Source organism: Emydura macquarii, unplaced genomic scaffold (genome assembly GCF_026122565.2).
Source record: "Emydura macquarii macquarii isolate MOO-44397 ecotype Brisbane River unplaced genomic scaffold, CSIRO-AGI_Emac_v2 contig_1644, whole genome shotgun sequence".
NCBI classification, from domain to species: domain Eukaryota; kingdom Metazoa; phylum Chordata; order Testudines; family Chelidae; genus Emydura; species Emydura macquarii.
In genome coordinates, this window is record NW_027131781.1 from 14714520 (window position 1) to 14733951 (window position 19432).

Consider the following 19432-nt stretch of genomic DNA (forward strand, 5'->3'; position numbering starts at 1 on the left):
CCTCACCTACTCCTGCCCTGCCCCCCTCTGCCACTGCTCCGCTCCCCCACCATCCCCCGGCTGGGCAGGCAGCTGCGGCGCAGTGGAGTGACGCTGTCTCTTTAAATCCCTCTCTGCCCAGTTCTGTGGTTCACGTCGCCGCCGTCCCCTGTAATAATTAGTGGCGGGAGCCGGTACCACCCTCCCTCCCTCCCTGCCGGCTCCGCCAATCAGCGCCCGCTCGCGTCACTCTCAGGGCAACGAAACAGGAAAAAAAAAAAAAAAGTTTAGTAAAGATCGAGAGAGCGGGGCCAGCGGCGGCGGCCGGGCGGAGCAGGGGCTTCAGCGGGCCCCGCAGCCAGGTAAGGCTGAGCGGGAGGCGGGCCGGAGGCTGCGGGGGGGCCCGCGGGGCGGCTGTCCCGGGAGAGGCGGGCGCCCAGCCAAGGACACCCCGTGGCGTGAAGGGACCGGCGGTCCCGGCCGGGGGGGGCGCCCTGGCCGCAGAGAGGTGGGGCAGGCTGGAGCGAGGAGCGGGCGCCCCACAGCCGGGCCCCCATCAGGGAAAGGAGGGGGGCCCCCCCATCAGGGAGTGGGGGGGGGCGGTTGGGGCGCACCCCTCCCCCACACAAACACACGACGGGAGTCTGACCCACGGAAGCTGCTGTGGCCCCCGCCCCGGTGAGTCCTGGGCGTGCGTGGGGATGAGTCAGGTGAGTGTTGTCCAGGGAGGCGCATCAGGCGCTGTGGGGCTCGGTGTCCGGCAGTCAAAATCCCAGGACCTTCGTGAGTTCCACGCGGGGCCAGACGCAAGTCCAAGGCTGGCTTCTCCCTTTTTTGGTGCTTCTTCCTTCCCCCTCCAACCCCGGAGTGTAATAAATGCCCCCCGGGCAACTTCATCAGGGTAGAAGTTTGCACCAGCCTCCTTCCGTGACCATTCCTCTTCCCTTGTTCTTACTCAACTTGTTTGCCGGTATGTTGTCCTCTGCCCTGGGGATGGCTGCATTTCGGCAGTGATGTGTTTCCTCTCGTCTTTGGAGCGTTATGTAACCTTTCACAACAAAAAGTGCTGCACAGAAGTGGTCAGAAGAGTTCGTCTTGATTTTTTTTAACCAGTACAAGATGCATTTTTGAGAGAACGTTCATAAATAGGTTTCCCCCCCTAGCCCCCCCACCAGCTCTCCTGCTATGTGAACATGAGCATTGCTGCTTCTGTTGTAAGGGTAGGGATTGATTTTGTCGGGGTTTAGGCAGTGTCCAGCACAGTTAGGCTCCAACAGCGGTTAGGGCTTTAGGACAGTACTAACTATAAATATTTACTACTAGGATGGCTTCAGTCGGGACTACCTGGGTGTTTGGGAGCATGTGGATGAATTTTGCTTCCTGAACAACCTCTATTGTGGTACCAAGCTCCTAGCCAAACCAGTGTGTCTGGTTGATTTAGGATGTCATTTTAAAATATTACATTTCCCTAGTCCTTACAGTTGTGAAAATAACCTTCCAAATGTAACCCTGATGCAGTACTGTCTTTCCAGTCTCTCTGAAAAGCCTGAAATGCTAGGTCTGAGTGGTGTGAACATCTTCTTTTGTCTCAGTGGGTTGTTAACTCTGAAAGAATGACTTCCTAAAGGTCAGCATTAATTATCTCACTCATCTTTTTTACAGAAGCATACAGCAAAGCAAATGTGTTTATGTAGTGGCAGATTCTCAACAGGAGTGGTGGCGGGAGCAGCTGCTAGGCTGCAACTCTTTTTTTCCCCAGGGGTTTAAAAAAGTGCACTACTATATGTGTCTTGCGCTTCAGTCCTTTCCCTGACTCTTTGTCTGGACTTGTTCTGTGGCTGAAATCTGTGCCCAAAAGGCGTGGGGTAGAGAAACAAGCTGGTGGGGATTATTCCACTCTGCTGGGGGTTTATAATCTACTCTCAATTATTGTGTCAAACTTCTATTAACATCAATGCATTGTGGGTAATACAGGTCCCTACTTTTGTAGCCCTGACCCATGACCTTTAAAACTGAAATTCAGTCCTTTCCATTTCATCCTATTATTCCTTGTTATATTCCTTTGGTTCCACCTTAAATAATTCCTTTCTTGGTGTGTTTACACTCTTTGAATTGTAGATGCTTAATCATGTTCTCTTTCCCTTAGATCAGAGGTTTTGGGACTTGATTGCACCCTGAGCCCAAGCCCTGTCACCCTGGGCAGGGGAGCCAAAGCCTGAGGGCTTCAGCCTTGGGTGGACAGGGACTGTAACCTGAGTCCCACTGCCCAGGGCTGAAGCGGAAGCCTGACTCCTGCCTTCCAGGGCTGAAGCCCCTGGCAATGGGGCTCGGGCTTCAGCTTTAACTCTGGGACCCAGCAAGTTTAATGCCAGCCCTGGCAATCCCATTAAAATGGGTCATGACCCACTTTGGGATTCCAACCTGCAGTTTGAGAACTGTTGCCATTAGATGATCAGCAGAGCTATATGTCTCTAGTCCTTCTAAACTTTCTTCAGTCTTTTAATCATTCCCTCCAGTTCCTTGATAACTTTTATTGCTGCTCTAATCTATTGTTATCTTTCTGGTATTGAGGTACCTAGAAATGTACTTTGCATTAGATATGGTCTCCAATGTGTCATACAGAAGGGGACCATCCCCTTCTATGTAGTCCATGATATGTCTTTTTGTTCTGCCCAAAATCTATTGTGGTGTGCGCGTATGATTTTTTGTTTTGGATTTAGTGTTTTCCTGCTATATATATCACTGTAAGAAGCTTATATCCAATTTGATATTCACTACTGCCCCTGTATCACTTATGCTGAAACTACTTTACTTTTCAGATGTCTCGTGCACCACTGAATGGTTTGTGTGGTTTTTTTTTTTTTTTTTTTTTTTTTTTTTTATTCCAACTTTCATTACTTTTTTTAGAGCAATCCCAAACTATTTCCTGCATGTATTTCTTGTGTGTTCAGGTCCCTTTATAATAATGTTTTTGTCTTTATAAGCAATTAGTTTAGCACACCAGACATGTGGAAAGTGGCTTCTAGTTTGGCTTATTGTTTTGCTTTCAAAATTAAAGTGGTATATATTTGAAAATATAAGACCTTACGTTAGTTATAAATTCAACATCTGACTACTTTAAACTCTGACTGTCTGCACAAAACCCCATACAAATAACTTGCCACTGTCTTTTTAAAGTTATCAGAAGAGGACAGAAATGTTAACACAAGCTACTGAAAAGTTACTATGGTTACTGATTAGGGTACCTCCTGTTCCTGTGAAAATGTGTGCTTTTTTGTAGTAACTATATTAATCATGTCTCAAAGAATTGTAAATACACTTGACAGCTAGTTGGGATAAAGTTATGCACCTGGATCTTGAGTAGCCTTTCTGAATCAGGTGGTGTTTGGCTTGTTCTATACAGGCTTACTAGAAGCATTTAATTTCAGTTTAGAGAAGAGGGTGAACATCGATATACATATTCTTGGGCCATTGAATTCAGTATGCAAAACCATACTGTAGGATGCTGCTGTCCCACCTGAGCGAGATGACTGGTGTCCAGGGAAATGGTCTGGATCCTTCCACAGGGGCTCTAGCCAAAAGGCATGATGGGTAATGACTACCACCAGAGCCTTCACCTGTGTAGGTCTGTTGTTATTACTCCTCTTTCCTGGTCTTACTGAATATCCTAACTCTTGGGAGTGATTAAGACTTCATGAAGCTACATTTGTCAGAAACATTTAGGCAATAAACTCAACTGTTTATCCTTCACAAAAATCTCACTATCACCCAGGTATCCCAGCATCTGGGTGAGGAAATGGCTTAAGCTACTTTGTCTTGTTTTATGCTTGTAGGCAGAAGGAAGCAGTTTGAGGTGCTTTCTGCCACGCTGATCATTTTGGACTGCTGGAGACTTTGGGTAGCTAATTTATAGTGTCCTTTGGAATATCTTGTTAGATTTTCCTGTAACATCAGTCACAAAAACACATTTGACCTTCTATCTAAGCCTAGTCTGATGAAGGCCTGGCCTTGGTCATATGCATTTTTGTCATTTCCAGACTTGATTGTAATAATGCACTATATCTTGGGTTGAAAGCATCGAGAAAAGCAGTAGAAAGATTGCATATCTGTATACCGCTGGCTTCCCGTTGAAAAAAATACCACTTCAAGGTCTTGGTCCTAATCCTCTGGTTTTAGCCTAGAGTACCTGAAGTACTGTTTACACATCCTGTTGCTTGACTGCCATTGACAATTTTGCTCCCTTTGAATAATGGAATTGCATACCTCTAAGGAGAAGCTCATTTGCATAGAGGGGAGTTTGTTCCTGGTGGTGGAATTTGCTCCCACAGGATCAGAGGATGAACACTAACGTCTAATTTTCAGCTGAAAATGCAAATCTCCATTCTTTGATCTTTCCACACAGCAACTCATAACCTACTAGCATATGTGGAAAATGCAATCTCATGCAACTAACTCATACCGGAGAGGAGCTGGTATGGTATAAATAGAATACGTCGGTGATGTAAATCACTCTCTCCTTTGAGGATGATGCTCAGATACCATGCCCATCACCATGGTATAAGAATGTGAACAGAATAGTGTTTTGAATACACTATTGAAACGATTCATATGCTCGTGTAATCATGGCACTAGTGTATGTGTAAGTTATCTACATTGAAAGAATGGCTGTTTTTAATCTAACAATTTAATGTATTCAGAGAGAATCTGGTGATCAATAGGTATACCATTGATTTCAAAATTATTAGGTATAGTAAACTTTGTACATAGCAACTTCAAAGGCATAATTGTATAAATATTAATAAATTTAGACATTTGCCTGGAATGGGAAAATTTGCAAGTGAAATATCTGCCTTTTAATTTTAAGTGATGGTGCTAGTTAACAATAGAAAGCAGGTTAAAAGTTAGATCTGCATGTCTTTAAAAAAAAAAAACACACCGAAGAACAAACCCCATTGTAGTACTGGCATATCTGACAGCCCTGGAGGCTGAAGACCTTTTTCCCCTGTGCAGGTATAGCGCATACAAGCTTTAGTCCTCTACATTGCTTTGCCACTTACTAACCTGTAGAAACCTAGAGGTAATAGTTATGTTTCCTAAGACCCCTTCAAAACCAATTTTTGGCAGGCTTTTGTGATTCACACATGTCCATAGGTAACTGGACTGAGACTGTCATGTTTTTACATAGGTCACTGAACAGCCATCAGATGACAGCTTTTGATCGCTACCACTCTGTTCTGTTGAACTGGGTGACTTACAGGTAAAAAGCTCACTTCTGCATCTTCTGGGCTGGCAAGTCCCACTAAATTGCTGTATCTTTTATGTATCTTAAGATTGCAGCACAAACAGACGTCTGGGTTTTCTACAATTAAAATAATCAAATGAAACTAAGGCACTTTCTCGTCTTACTCCTGTCCCCAGTGCAGCAGCAGCAACAGCAGCAGCTGGAATTTGAATTTGTCTTTAAGGCTGCTCGTGCTTAGAGCTTCCCTAATTAAGTAGCAGATTGCAAACTACAAATAAAGTGCATTTCTTCAGACTCTGATCCAGAATAACATAGGATATGTGGGCAGAAATTAAAACTATGAACTTAGTGTCTCTCACTCACTTTCTATAGTCCTGATTGTGGTATTCTTTGGGGCTGGGCAAGGAACTGAGCAACAAAATTCCAACTTGGATTTCGAACCTCTAAATTCAGCTGTATTCACACATGAACTTTGATATGTAATAGATAAGGGTACAAGTGGCTTGGATTCTTCTCATTGCTCTGATTTGGGGGTCTGTTTGCTTTACAAGAGCAGCAAAATATTCCATGGGCCATTTAGTAAGAGTAGGGTATCTTTGGATAAAATTTCCTCGCTGTTCACTATTATGCAGTGTGCTAGTTGTTTGGATGCTGCGGTGCACTTGAGTGTGGCTGCATTTCTGTGTTGATTGATAGGTATGGGTTTTTAAAGCACTCTGGGGTTCTTTGGGGGAAAGGTATTATGTAAATACAACAAACAGTGTATAGGTAAGCTACAAAACTTGTTTTGGGGGCAGAAGATGTTGCCCTTCTGGAGCAGGGTGGTTTTGATAGTATGGTTTTGTGACTGCAGTTATTGTTCTCACAGGCCTTCAACTTCATGCACTCCAAACTGAAGGTTAGGAGCTTGTTCTAGGTATTATTGTGACCCTTTACAAGTCTTACTCATGTTGCTTTATTTGCCTGATCTGTGTTCTTGCCATTGATTGCTTAGACTGTGTGGTGCTTTTATGACTTAATGCTGTCTTTTGCAATGCAACTATGAGACTGTATGAAGAGGACCTGATTGAATGCACAGAACATTAAGAATAAAGTTAAAGTACAGAATCCTTGCAAAGCATCTTGGGATTAGGCCTCTGACTGGACTCTTTCAGTTTGTATATTAGGCACTATAATACATTGTGCAGCTGTAGAGCCTTCCTAAAGTTAGCCCTTTTCTGGTAGTGCCCCTTGCTTATTAACTTTACTGTGGTTTGTGTGAATTGCCTTCTTTGAACCATGTTTAGGTCAGTTATAGTGTTATACAAAGCTCTAAAATATGAATCACCGTGTATTTCCTGCTGTTTGCCATGTGGCTATTTTGTTAGAAGGTGAATCCATGAAATATTCTATTCCCTTTTAAAGCCTCTTTTTTTTTAAATAGAAAGTGGTGCATACACTAAAATTCAGCCTAGTATTTTGCATTAAGTATTCCCCTCACATGTGGGTAATAATTTAGTCACAGCAAAATACTATGTTATTTTGCACTTTTCATTTACAATAGCAAAATAGTTTAGAAGGGCCCATTCTTCTACAAATATAGCCTTGTAGACCTATTTAAAACAGTTATCCCCCAACACTGTTGAAATAGGTATCCATTTTGCAGCCTAGCTTAAACCTTAATTATTTCAGAAGGAAAGCTGATGCAATGGAGTTTTGAGGAAAGAGGAGTGAAAACTAGATGGCTTCAATAGGCTGTTCTCCATGAAGATCTTTGTTTACTTCTCATGTCTCTCTCCCTCTAACTTTCCTTGTATTAAAAACAAAAACAACAAAAACCCCTCAAAACAACAACAAAAAATACAAATGTGCAAATAATTCACAGCTTGTACCATCCTGGGTGTAGGTTGAAACAGATGAAATATTAAACTCATGAAAATATAACACTTACTGGGCAAAGTGTGGTGTCACTGAGATACTTTAGTGCGGACGGGGGGAGGGGGGAGAGGAGGTGTCAACCTCCAGAATACAGCATTTTCTATGGTGAGTCAGGGAGAGGGAAGAGAGTTCCTCAAGTGATCTGGCAGTGTCCGCTCATTTGTGAGACATGATGCAAGATGCCTCTTTATTCTGTGTGACTTTTCCCCCCTAAACTTTAGGCTTTTCAATTAGGTAGACTTTGCTGGCAGGCAGTAGGGGGCTGTTCAGATTTTGTTGTTGTTGGGTTTTTTTATTTTTTTTTGGGTGGGGGAGAGAAGGGTTTGCAGTGATGTCTAAGATTTTGATAATACAAACTGACATCATATTCTGTATTATACAATTACCAAGAGCAAATAGCAGATGAATGGAATATTTACTTTTAACATAATCAGATCTAATTATTAAAATAAACTCCTTTAAAATAGCTTATAAAAATAGTGGTATATAAACAAATATTGTATCAGCAAAAAATAAAAACCACTGACTGTCTCTGGCACAGAAAATGCATAGACCCTTTTAAGATCCAGACATTGGCTTCCATACTATGGAAAACACTTTTGCTGAGTCAGTCATAAATTAGCAGAAGAAAGCAGGTTGAAACAGGCAACTGACTTCATATTTTCATGTTTAGACTACGAAATCATATCTTGAAAGTTACATTGTGTGTCTAAATTTCAGTTAACTGTGTTTTTTAAATAGTGAACTTGTTCCTAATGCTCAAATTAAATTGTATCCTATAATTAAAAAGCAGCTGGAGTTAAACTTTATATAAATAGAATCCTTTCCATTTCAGGTCATAGAGCATCTAGTTCTTTAATAATAGACTGATCAGTTTTTTCAAAAGTATGTATTCTGTAACATCACCTTTGTGTTTCTAAATAAAACCCTACGAATCTAAGGTTTTGAGAGCTATGTTCAAGATCCGGAGTGATAGTCTAGGCTTGCCTTGTTCGGTTTTTTGTAATGTAATGTTAATTGGTATCAAGCTAGTCAAAAATAATGCAATCAAATGCTGTAGTTTGGCACAACTAAAGACTTGTGTGCTGTTTCTTTAAGAAACCAGCTTGTCCTGGGTGTTTTAACCAGCTTAACCTAACCTGCTAGCAAGGAAAAGTTCTTTAAATAATGGATATTAAGTTTTACCAATCAGAGATATCAGTTTTACTGGAAGGGCGGAGTTTTTTCCATTTCAGCCAGTAGAACTGAAGAAGGTGGGGCTTTCTGTTGAGGCTAGGTTGCTCAGGACTACAGCTTCAAGTGAAGTTAATCTGGGGTGAAGCAAACAGAAAATTGTGCAGATCTTGTTGGTAGGATTTTTTTGGTTCTAATCTTGGTGTTTTTCTTCATTTTACCCTCTAAGGCACTTATGCTTATGTCTGTGCCAAATTTCGTGATTGTTTTGTTTTCCAGTGCTGGCAGAATATTAAAATGTATGCAGGGAAGCAGAACAAAAGGGCTCTTTGGGCAGGAAATAAGCTGTTGAGAGATGCAAACTTGATTGAGTTTCTTTTATAATTTATTGTTAGTTAAAAGTTTGGTATTTTTATTTGAAAAAGTCAAGTTGTGCAACAGTATCTTTCCTAGTTGTGTTAATTGTCAAATATTGAGGATTATGCTGCTGTTTTTTGTAACGTTGTGTAACTCCAAAAGAGCTTTATTTTTAACTCTGACTTCTCTGGTTCTGATGAGACTTGGACTAACTCAGTGTGATGGTTTCTATTAGATTATACAGTGATAACATTTGTTTTAAGTCATATTTCTTTGTCTTAAGAGTCATATCCATGATTGTCACTTAAGATTGATACGATTTATTTTGCCCCCTTGAAGAAGAACATTTTGTATAGATTTTGGTGTATTTGGAACAGTGTCTGCAAAGAGGTTTAAAAGCTAGATTTAATGCGTTTTAAGATTATTTTTTTTCTCCTCCCTTAATACAATTTCCCAGAACATCAAGGACCATCAGAACTCTGATTTAAAAACAAAAGGGGGCGGGGGAGAAAATTAAGTCCTTTTACACTTTGTTGCAGTCACTGCCTTTCCATCTGAAGATAGGCTTCCTTCAAAACTAATCAATACCACCCCAAATCTTACATATAGCGTGGTGGTTACTGGTTGTTTGGGAGCAGGGGGATGGTTATCTTCAGTTTTTACACTTTTCTTTTTTTCCTTTTGGCTTTCATATTTAGGATTAATTTGTAGTGACACCTTTTGTCATTGTCCCAGGGGTCTTCAGGCTTGGAACATGCTATGAACTAGTATTATGGAGAAGAGTTTCTGTTTAGTATTGCAAAATGTTTAATGTGATCCCTTTGTATTCCTAGCCAGAGAGATCAGGGGTGCCCAAGTCTGGTTGTTTGGTTAAAATGTAAGGCATACTTTTTTAAGTCTTCCCTAATTTTCACCCCATTTCGTCACAAAACCGTGTCCGTACACACACACACTTGTATTTATACACACCAGCTCCTGAGAGGGAGGGGGTGTCAAAGAAATACTATGTTATGGTCTCTGACATTTATTAACTTTAATGCTTAAATACCAAGCTAATTGGTGTATTACAAATAGTTAGGATGTGGAAGTTTGGGGAATTTAAGAGCAGACATGAAAATCAAACCAGGATCTTCTAAGTGACAGTGCAAAGCATTTTGCCAGATAGTTAGGTATGGTCAACATAGTACACATCACACATTTTCAATTTTCCATTAGTTAATTTTCTTTCCCAAAAAAATGTGGATTATAAATTGCTTTCATTTTTGCCTAGGAGCATCCAACTTTGGTCCAGTGTTTTATAGGCTTACACACACACATTACACTTTCTGATTTTACATATGTCTTAATTTCATTCACTTTCTAATTTTTTTTGGAAATGCGTTTTACTACTAGTAAATATTCCTACCAAATGTGTGGCATCAAGCTATGGAAATACTACTTAATTCTCATCAGTAGCTCTACTGGCCATTTTAACTGTGTTTGGGCCAGATGCCTCTTATTTAAATTGCTGCTCTTTATTACAAGGAGAAAAGTAGTACTCCTTAGACAAAAGTTGACTAAAGTGCCAGGTATTACACACACTTTTCAACTGAAGTTAGGCCTTATTTGAGTGACCAGAGTTCATATCACAATTGAAAGCAAAAAGCAAAAATAAAATACAGGCTTATGCTTGTGCAAACTAAACATGTATTATGTATGTATATTAAATTCACACAAACAAAATCATACGTATTTTTGTAATATTAAATACTAATTATGCAAAATGCTGCTTTTACTTAGCTGACATTTGCAAGTGTAATTTATTTCAAACCAATCAGTGGTTGAACCGTTTTTTAATTTTTCTTGTATTTGATGTACCTAGCTAGTAAAGATGGGACCAGTAATTTTCCTGTTATATTCAACTTTCAGAAGTGAACTGTTCAAGTCTTCACCTCATGTATGTAATTCTGACTGGCCCTAAAGGATAAATATACCACTTTTCTGGCATAGCTGGAGAACTTCTATATTCAAGATACAGCAGCCATTCTTGCCTGTATTAAGAATTGTAGCTAAGCAATCTGCATTGATCTGCTAGTTATTGCAGCAGTTTTTACTAGTAAAACCTCTTCTTACACAGAATCAGACAAGTCTTCTACACTGAGTTGTGTATGTTCTGTGTTTGAGGATTCATGAACACATTACTTATGTCAAGATGGAAATTTACACATCTGATGTAGGCGAAGTTTAACATGCTCTCTAAGATTAAACCTTAACTGACAGACTTAGGGCTAGATCGTGCTTCCTTCTTCCGTTCATGGAAAAGAGAGGGCAAAGGCATCAGTGATCTCATGGAACCATTCTTCTCTCCACCTACCTGCTGATGTTACCCCAGGAAGTATTGATTGGGTTGTGATGCATTGAGCATGGGTGCAGTTGAGCGTACTGTTCCCCCTTCAGCTCTGTGTGAACTATTTTGGAAAGGTAGTACAACTTGAGGGCTGTATTACGTTTCTCATGGAACTCCCTTCGTGGTGACGATACTGTTCACACTAGGAAAAGTGGTGTAGTATTAACATGTTTGAAAAAACTGCCTTATCCATATTAGGATTTTTACCATGTTAGCTGCCATGTGTTAGCTATCATGGCAAACACCTTTTTTCCTAGGGAAGACAGGGCCTATGTGAGGATCCCAGGGGCAGCCTTGGCTGTTGGTGCTGCTAGGAGTGGATTAGGGATAGAGTACTGGAGGTACAGAGCTCACACATAGGAATTGGGACTTCGTGTGGCTATCCTTAGCCTGCCATGGTGTGGAATTTTGCTGTGGGAGAGGTTGATGATTACACTGTAACAAAGTTGTGTGAAAACAGTCAATCAATAAAATGACCTGTAAAACAATTAAAAATAAATAAATAAATAAAAACCTTTGGCCCATTTTATCTGCTTTAAGATGTATATAACAAAGGTTTGAAAGGTTTCTTCAACATAATGTATTTTATTTCTGCTTGTTTTTTACTTTAGAAATCTCAGGAATGTTAAATTCTTCTCTGATTGATTTATACTTTGAGCTGGAGAGGTAAACTTCAACTCAAGGAGAAATACAGGTGGTAGCTCTGATTGAGCTAGTTGTGCTAAAAACAGTGTATCTGTGGCGGCATGAGCAGTGAGAGGGACTTGCCACCCTGAATACGTATCCATCCAAGACCTGGTATTTACATGGGATAGCCAATCCCTTGCGCTGTTGTGGTTCCACTCTGTTCTTATTGCTCTAGGTTGATCAGGGCTAGCATGGGTATGTCTCCTTGAGCTGGAATTTATACCTCCAACTTCAGGTGTAGACATACACTTAGATGCGTGTGGTAACTTCTCTACCCTTAGTTGAAGGGGCAGGGGGCGATATGTTTTTTTACAGATCTCTTCTTCCAACTGTGTTTATAGGGCTTTTGAGTTAAATAGGGATTAGCAGAAATCAAGCTTTAAGGTCTGAATGGAAAGAATCTCCCTCCCTCAATCAGGCTTCACTTACTTGTTATACTAGTTGTTCATAGTCTTGCAGATTAAATGGGGGTAAACAAGACGTGAATTTCTAATGTTAAATACAGAGAACTTTTTTAAAAACTTATTCATCATGAGGAAACAAGTTGAGTTAAAGGGGTGGGAAAAAATTTAGGTTTTAGGTCAGCTTCAGACAACTTCTTGAGGCTGTATGTCAAATGACTGCAGCCTTGAACTTTAAATCCCTACAGATTGTTTAGTATGTTAAGCTTCATTGTTGTCATCCATAGATCTCAAAGCACAAGAAAGGTGAGGTGATTTGCCCAATGTCACCCAGCAGGCTAGTAGCAGAGCCAGGAATAGAATCCAGGTGTCCAAAGTCCCAGTCCAATGCTCCATCCATTAGGAAACACTGCCTCCCTGGGATTTGGAACTTCAGTGGTGATGTGGGGTGTAAGAGGGTGAATACTTAGGCCATGTCTACACTAGAGAGCATATAGTGGCTCAGCTGTACCTATGAAGCTGTGCTGCTGTAAGATCTCCCATGTAGCCACTCTATGCCTGTCAACATAATTAAGCCACCCCCCAAAGAGCAACGGTAGCTATTTTGGTAGGAGCTGCTCTCCCGCTGACATAACGCTGTCCACATCGGCACTTCTGTCGATGTAATTTACGTTGCTGGGGTGTGTGGGGTTTGTTTTTTTTTTCCACACCCCTGAGCGACATGAGTTATACTAACAAAAGTGGTAGTGTAGACATAGCCTTGCTTTCCATACAGTAGTTTTTAAATGGGAAATCCATAGAAGTTACACTTCTGCTGTTAACCTCACAGACTTGCAGAACCTGAACTTCTCTCTGCATTCAGAGTTCAGGGCATCTTGTGCACAGGATGATTCCTGGCCAGCCATTTTATGTTGTGCCATGACATATTCATATCATGACACTGAAAAATACCACATCCCGAAGATAGCCAAACATACCATGTCTGCTCCACCAAACTGTAAACAGCATGGCTGACTTGGCAAGCTCTGACAACCACCCAACAGTTTAAGTAGCCCGTATTTTAAGACGGTAATGCTATAGTGTGCCTCCTATGATTCATAGTGCTAATGTGTGTAATCATGTAAGGCGTTGGAGAGACATATAAATACAAATTCAAAGTCAAGTTGCAGTAGGAGCTTAAAATTAGTATTTTTAAGGCCAAAAATTAGATATTGTTGGCATACTTAAATGTTCTATATTGGACTTCTGAAGTTCTTTTACTAGTTAGTAACTGTTTCACCATGATTGTGTGTCTTCACTACACTTTAGTTGGGCAAAGAAAATAGACTAGACACTTCCACTTTCTGGTTGTTGAGTACTAACACAGGTTTGGACTACTTTTTATTGTAATCAGAGATGTTTAAAGTTTCTCTTAAATCCTATTTTTACAAGCAACATATTTGGGTCTAAATCAACCTAACATTATCCCTTAGTTTGGAAAACCACTAATTTGTATATCTTTTAATTAAATGTGTTCAGAAATGTGTAATCAGTTGTTGGTCATATTGTGTATCTGTTAGCAAAAAGAAATAAGGCTAAACATCAGATTGCAAAAAAAAACCTCACAAATTTGTGATAAACTCATCTGAGAGGTGGAGTGAATGAAGTTGCTTTTCAGAAGTACAGTCTCATGGAGTTAGGTCCTTAATGTTGTAGTATTTTTATTGTCCAGTAGAACATTATTTAAAGCAGCTTAGCAGGACAGGAGTGGCAATACAGTGAACAACCTTTCTTAACAAGAAATCTGCAGCTTTTTGGTAAATTGGTGCCTCTGTTAGAGGGTGAGAATGCAAAATTAGAACCTGAAGGTTATTTTACTTGTTTAGCTTTTCTGAAATCAGGTAAGAAGCTTACAAGATAGCTTTTGTTGTCAGTGTAGAAGGGTTTGTATAATTAAAACTTTCTTCTAAGAATTGCATTAGGTTTTTTATTTTCGGATAGTTCTAACAAGTATTTTGCCATCTAAATAGTGTACCAACGATAATGGCACGATCCTGCTGGATATTGGTGTTAAATCCTGGAATGAAGTTGCTTTGTAGCTGTATTTATGGTAATCAGTTAACAGTTCAACAAAGTTGGGTGGGGTAAAATTCAAAGCTGTAATTACTACACAGTACCAAAATCCCACTTGATTAAGAGGTGATGAAACACAAAATGAAACATGGGAGTCCAAAAGGAGACTTGTGTCCATCTAGGTAAAGCACCAGGGATTCTGAAGAGGGGAATTGTGAATTATTTAACAGAATGCATTAGCAACTCCATTTTAAACAACAGTAGACTTCTATTAAAAACACACTTTACTTGAGCTTTGCTGTTAATGTTACAAAAGCCTTCTTTTCTTTCTAAAAATGAGCTGCCAACTAATTTACAACAAATCAGTTTTCTAATGAGGTGTAGAGGTCAGTGTAGAAAGGCTCCTATAAAAGCTTTCATCTCACATATTAGTCATTCTTGTGGTCTGGCCCAACTTTCAAATATTGATGCCTTTTCATAGGTATAGTCCAAATTGCAAGTTTGATTGTGATTTAAAACTAGGAGTTACAATATGGTATATAACAGTCAACTAAATTTCTGTCTTTTGCATTTTAAAAAAATAACTTGCTTCTGCTCTGTCCATTTTATTCTTTTTAACATCACACTCTTCTCTTTCTTAACTGTTCACAATTTATTTTCCTTTGTTTTCATTCTCTCTCTCCGCATTAAATCCTCCCTATGTTTACCTTTTTCCTATATATGCAAGTAGAATTGCTCAATATACTTCTTTTCTTACTTGCCAGAGAGAGCAACTTGTACATATTGTCTACAAAACTGCATTTCAGAGATTTCAGACTGACATGGCTAACGTTTTTAGTCTGGTTTTACTACAGCAATTAGCTTGCCATTCTGCAAAGTCACTGTGTGACCCTTGGCCTCAGTTTTGTTTGCACAGTGTACTGTTGTACATAAGCTAATCCTTGCATGGTTCTGCTCGTTGGCCATTTATCCCCTCTCTCTAATTTTTACATCAATTCTTCATTGCACAATCACAAATACCTGAAGTGGCATCAGTCTGTCCCCTCATTTGGGGAGTCCTCATGTCCCTGCCACAGCCTTGATTGCAGTTTTAATTTTTCCCTGTCAAGGCACTAAAACACTTTGTCCTGTCATAAGAATTGGTTGAGACTCTTATTTTGTAAGCCTTAATTGATCAGAAGGCTCCTTCCACTTGGAGTGAAATATGCTACACAAAATAGATTTTAATGTTTAAAATTGACTTTAACATCTAAATTAGCTTTTTAAAAATTCATACCATTTTCCAGCAGTAGTAGGTCTTTTTTAAATAAAGAAACTTCACTTGACCTAATCATATAATTTATCTACATATTTCTTCAACAAGCTTGTATCTATCTTTTCAATTTTTTCTTACTATTTCTTAACTCTAAGGGTAAAATAGAACAACTTCTGGGTCCAGTAGGAAGGCTTGTAGTAATGCACTAAGCAATTGCCTCCTTATCCATGGCAGGGAAGTAACAACCATTCAGTTCTTCTAAGGCAGTGGTCCCCAAACTTCTGGGGTCATGGCCCACCTTACCTGCTCCGTGCCCCCCCCTTTGGGAGCTGCAATGGGGAGCTTGGGCTCGAGCTGCAGCTAGGGCTGGGGTGGGGGCTGGGGCTGCAGCCGTGGGCCTGAGGCCATGGCCAGGAGCTAAGGCTGGGTCTGCAGCCTAAGGGAAGGGCTGGAGCAGAGATGGGGGCAGAAAGTGGCTGGATAGTGCTTCTTCTCTGCCTCCATGGGGACTGACCCAGGCCCTGCCGTGCCCCACAGTTTGGAGACCTCTGTACTAAGGAGATCCCCTGTGGTTGAGGCAGAAGTACTTTTTAGTAGTGAAGGCTGCAGTAGGCCAAACTGTGAAGCATTGTTGGTCTTGGACATCCTGCCTGATTAAATATTACTATTGCTGTAAACACAAGTATCTCGTGTGTTTTGTCCTCATCACTTACCAGTATAAATCCTGCTCTCTAGTAGTATTTGGGGGTCAGGTGTGGGATAGTGAGTACTGTATGCTGTATACTGAGTGAGTAGTATGTACACTGTACGCTTAGTACTGTTAATAAATGCCCCAAACGGTACCTGCCACCTCACGTACATAGACTTAAGACAGGGCCCTGTTTCAGAGGTTATAGTCTAAATGCACAAAACAGAGGGAAAGGAATTCTGTAGCATGTAAGCAAAATGACAGAGTTGAAATTTGGCATGCATATTGTTAGTTCTACAGATTTTCTTCCATCCTCTTCATCTGCTCCCTCTTGCCATATGGCTATATATTTTTTCTGTGTAGTGTTACGGAGAGAACTTTGTACATAGGTGCTATCATAATAAGTGGAGAAACAGTGGCATCAAGCAACACTGTTTTTAGACCATTATGCTCTTTAACTTGCTGCTCTAAATGTTCTGGATGGTAAAGGAAGGTGGAGGGGAGGGGAAGGGGAATTGGCCTGGACTTGCATATCTAAATCTTGTCCAAAACAGTGTGTCAAATTTGTTTGTCCAAAAAAGGTGAGTGACCACTTTTTATACCCAAAATGAGTACTTAAACTGTGTTCTAGATAGAAAGGTTGGTTTAGTGGCCAAAGCACTAGGTTTGGAATGTAGACTTTACCCCAGTCCTGGCAGTCAACTCTGCTTTTCATCCTTCTGAGGGTGAGAAATTGAGATCCATGCTGTTAATTCCATATGGGCTTTAGGAAGAGATGTTAAAAATGTGTGTCTGCTCCATGCTAATCTTTAAAAACACACAATCACCTTGGTCTGTTCTGAAGACTGGAGGATTTGGCTGAGGCCTAGTCTACACCTAAAACTTACGTTGACCTAGCTATGTCATTCAGCAGTGTGAAAAATTCACACCTCCTGAGAGATGTAGTTAAGCCAACCTCTGGTATAGCCACAGCTAGATTGACTGAAGAATTCTTCCATTAATCTAGCTACTACTTCACAAGGTGGGGGTGGATTGTGTAGTAATGTCTGCACTGCAGTCATTACAGTGGAATAGCTGCAGCTGTGCCACTGTAGCACTTGTAGTGTAGACATGTGCTTTCCTACACGGCTGTTGTATAATTTCAGCTAGTTGCCCCAGCGGTATTCATATTTTAGCTGGGTGGTGTGTTTTGGGAACCTTCAAATGTCAAGGCACTACATAAAGGCATTCAGTATGTTGAAATGCATAATGCCGCCGCCGCGCGCGCAAGATAAGGTGCTGATTTGACATAAAACAAATCCTGGATGGGCAAAGCTGAGATCTGAGGCTGAAAATGAAATCTGACCTGCTCCCATTTTTTTAATAAATGCTCCCCAAACTACACTTCAGGGAGACTGCGTATGTATTCAGCTTTGTGTTACCTGTCTAGTGTGTGGCAATTGGCATTTTAGACATCTACAAGGAAACTGAGGAAGGAGGCCAACTTGCATTTCCAGATTGACTTTGGACGTGTCAGTCAGTCAGTGCCCCTAAGCTTAAGTGCAAATTGACAGCTTGTGAAATGGGCAATGAATAATTATACTTCACTTGTGCAGATGGGGTTTTGGCGAACTAAACTGCATGAGAGACGAGGCTGGGGTGAGTAATAATATCTTTTATATGTTGGTGAAAGAGGCAACCTTTCAAACTACACAGAGCATAAGATTTTCTTAGCCTGCATGCAAAGTCAGTACTTTTATCCTATGGTTACACTCACTTTTTACAGTCATTGGAGAACATGCTTAAAATGTGCTACGGAAGTTACTGGATGCCCAAATACAAAAACAGAGGAGCACACTCGGAGTCCATTGCCTAAATTTAAGTGCACTGCAGAAAATAGGGAATGTGATTCTTGCCACAGGGATCTGAATACTTATATTTCTCACTATGCTGAAAACTTGTCCCTACATAACCCCTCTACATTTGGTAAGGCAGTAACTTGCAGCTGAGTGAGTGCTCCATGTAGCGTGTGATCACAGTGAGGATATTTTATATTTTGTACACTTAAATTAGACATAGTGCCTACCTCCAGAAGGAAACAACATAGCACACTATTGTGAGTGGTAGTAGCAATAACCCCAAAAGTTAGCAATTCAAGACCTGGAATATGGCTATTATCTTAAATGATATAATTTGTATTGGAATAGCATCTTGGATCCCCAGTCATGGACAAGGACTCCATTGTGCTAGCTGTGGTACAGCTGCAATGCTATAAACTGACTTTCAAATTCTACATTCTACTGTTTACACAGCAATTGCTCTTAGTTTTTGTTCTTGCTGTCAAATTGCTCGCAACAGGTATCGTGTTCGTAAGAAACTCTGTTTTGAGAACTTGTGTGAAAACCGCTTTTATCACTGTCTCGTTCCTGTTTCGAGAGAGGAAGACACTTAGGGTATGTGTGTGCTGCAATTAAACATCCGCATCTGGCCCATGTCAGCTGCCTTTATGGGATGTCTACACTCTATGATTTTAAAAAACCTGCAGCATTGAGTCTCAGAGCTCAGATTAGCTGACTTGGACCCTGAGCTAAAAATAGCAGTGTAGACATCTGGGTTTGGGCTGCAGCCTAGACGCTGAGACTTTTCCCACTTGCAAGGTCCAAAAGCCCAGGTTCCAGCCTGAGCCCAGATGTCTACACTGCAATTTTATAGCCCCACATCCTGAGCCCAAGTCAGCTGACACAGGCCAGCCGCAGATATTTTATTGCAATGTAGATATACTTCCACCCGGGGGTTCTGGGACTTTGGGTCCGTGCCCTGGTTAGCATGATTTCTGTGTAGATAGAAGGGGAGGGGGGGATTAGGCTTGAGCCAGAGTTTGAACCCTGGTTTACACTGCAGTGTAGACATATCCTTAGAATAATTTATTCACTGAAGCTCAAAATAAACTGTTACTAAAGCTTTAACAACTCTTCCAGTAATTAACTGCATAATTTTGTAAATGTTTGAATTTCCTTTACAAGTTATATGTCCTTGTGCAAAGCTAGAACTGTTTTCAGACACAGGATCCAAGACAGCTTGTGGAGTTGTGCAACTTTGCTTTACATGTTATAAATGACAGGCAAAACATACTTAGTCTTACTTTCCAGAAACCTGAACTAATCTAGATAGGTACGCTTTGGGTTAGCTAAACTGAATAGCAAAGTTTTACATTGAGACAATGCATCCTTTCTGTTTCAGCTTATTTTTTCCCCTCTGACACAGCAGTAGGACAGCATGTCCTAGGCAGTCTCTGATACCAGATATCTTGTGTCGT

At 40.6% G+C, this 19432-nt stretch overlaps 1 protein-coding gene across 3 annotated transcripts in view; it reads left to right on the forward strand.

The window, feature by feature from the left end:
* The first annotated feature begins 236 nt into the window (after window positions 1-236).
* Window positions 237-19432, forward strand: part of ZFAND6 (zinc finger AN1-type containing 6) — a 46878-nt gene continuing 27682 nt past the window's right edge. Inside the window, exons 1-2 of one of the 3 annotated variants that reach the window (XM_067555699.1) lie at window positions 308-341; window positions 5165-5236. The gene's annotated coding sequence lies outside the window, so the exon portion shown is untranslated. Of the gene's footprint in view, window positions 342-5164; window positions 5237-7905; window positions 8488-19432 lie in introns of those variants that run through there. The other 2 variants (XM_067555698.1, XM_067555700.1) reach the window with 2 other exon arrangements.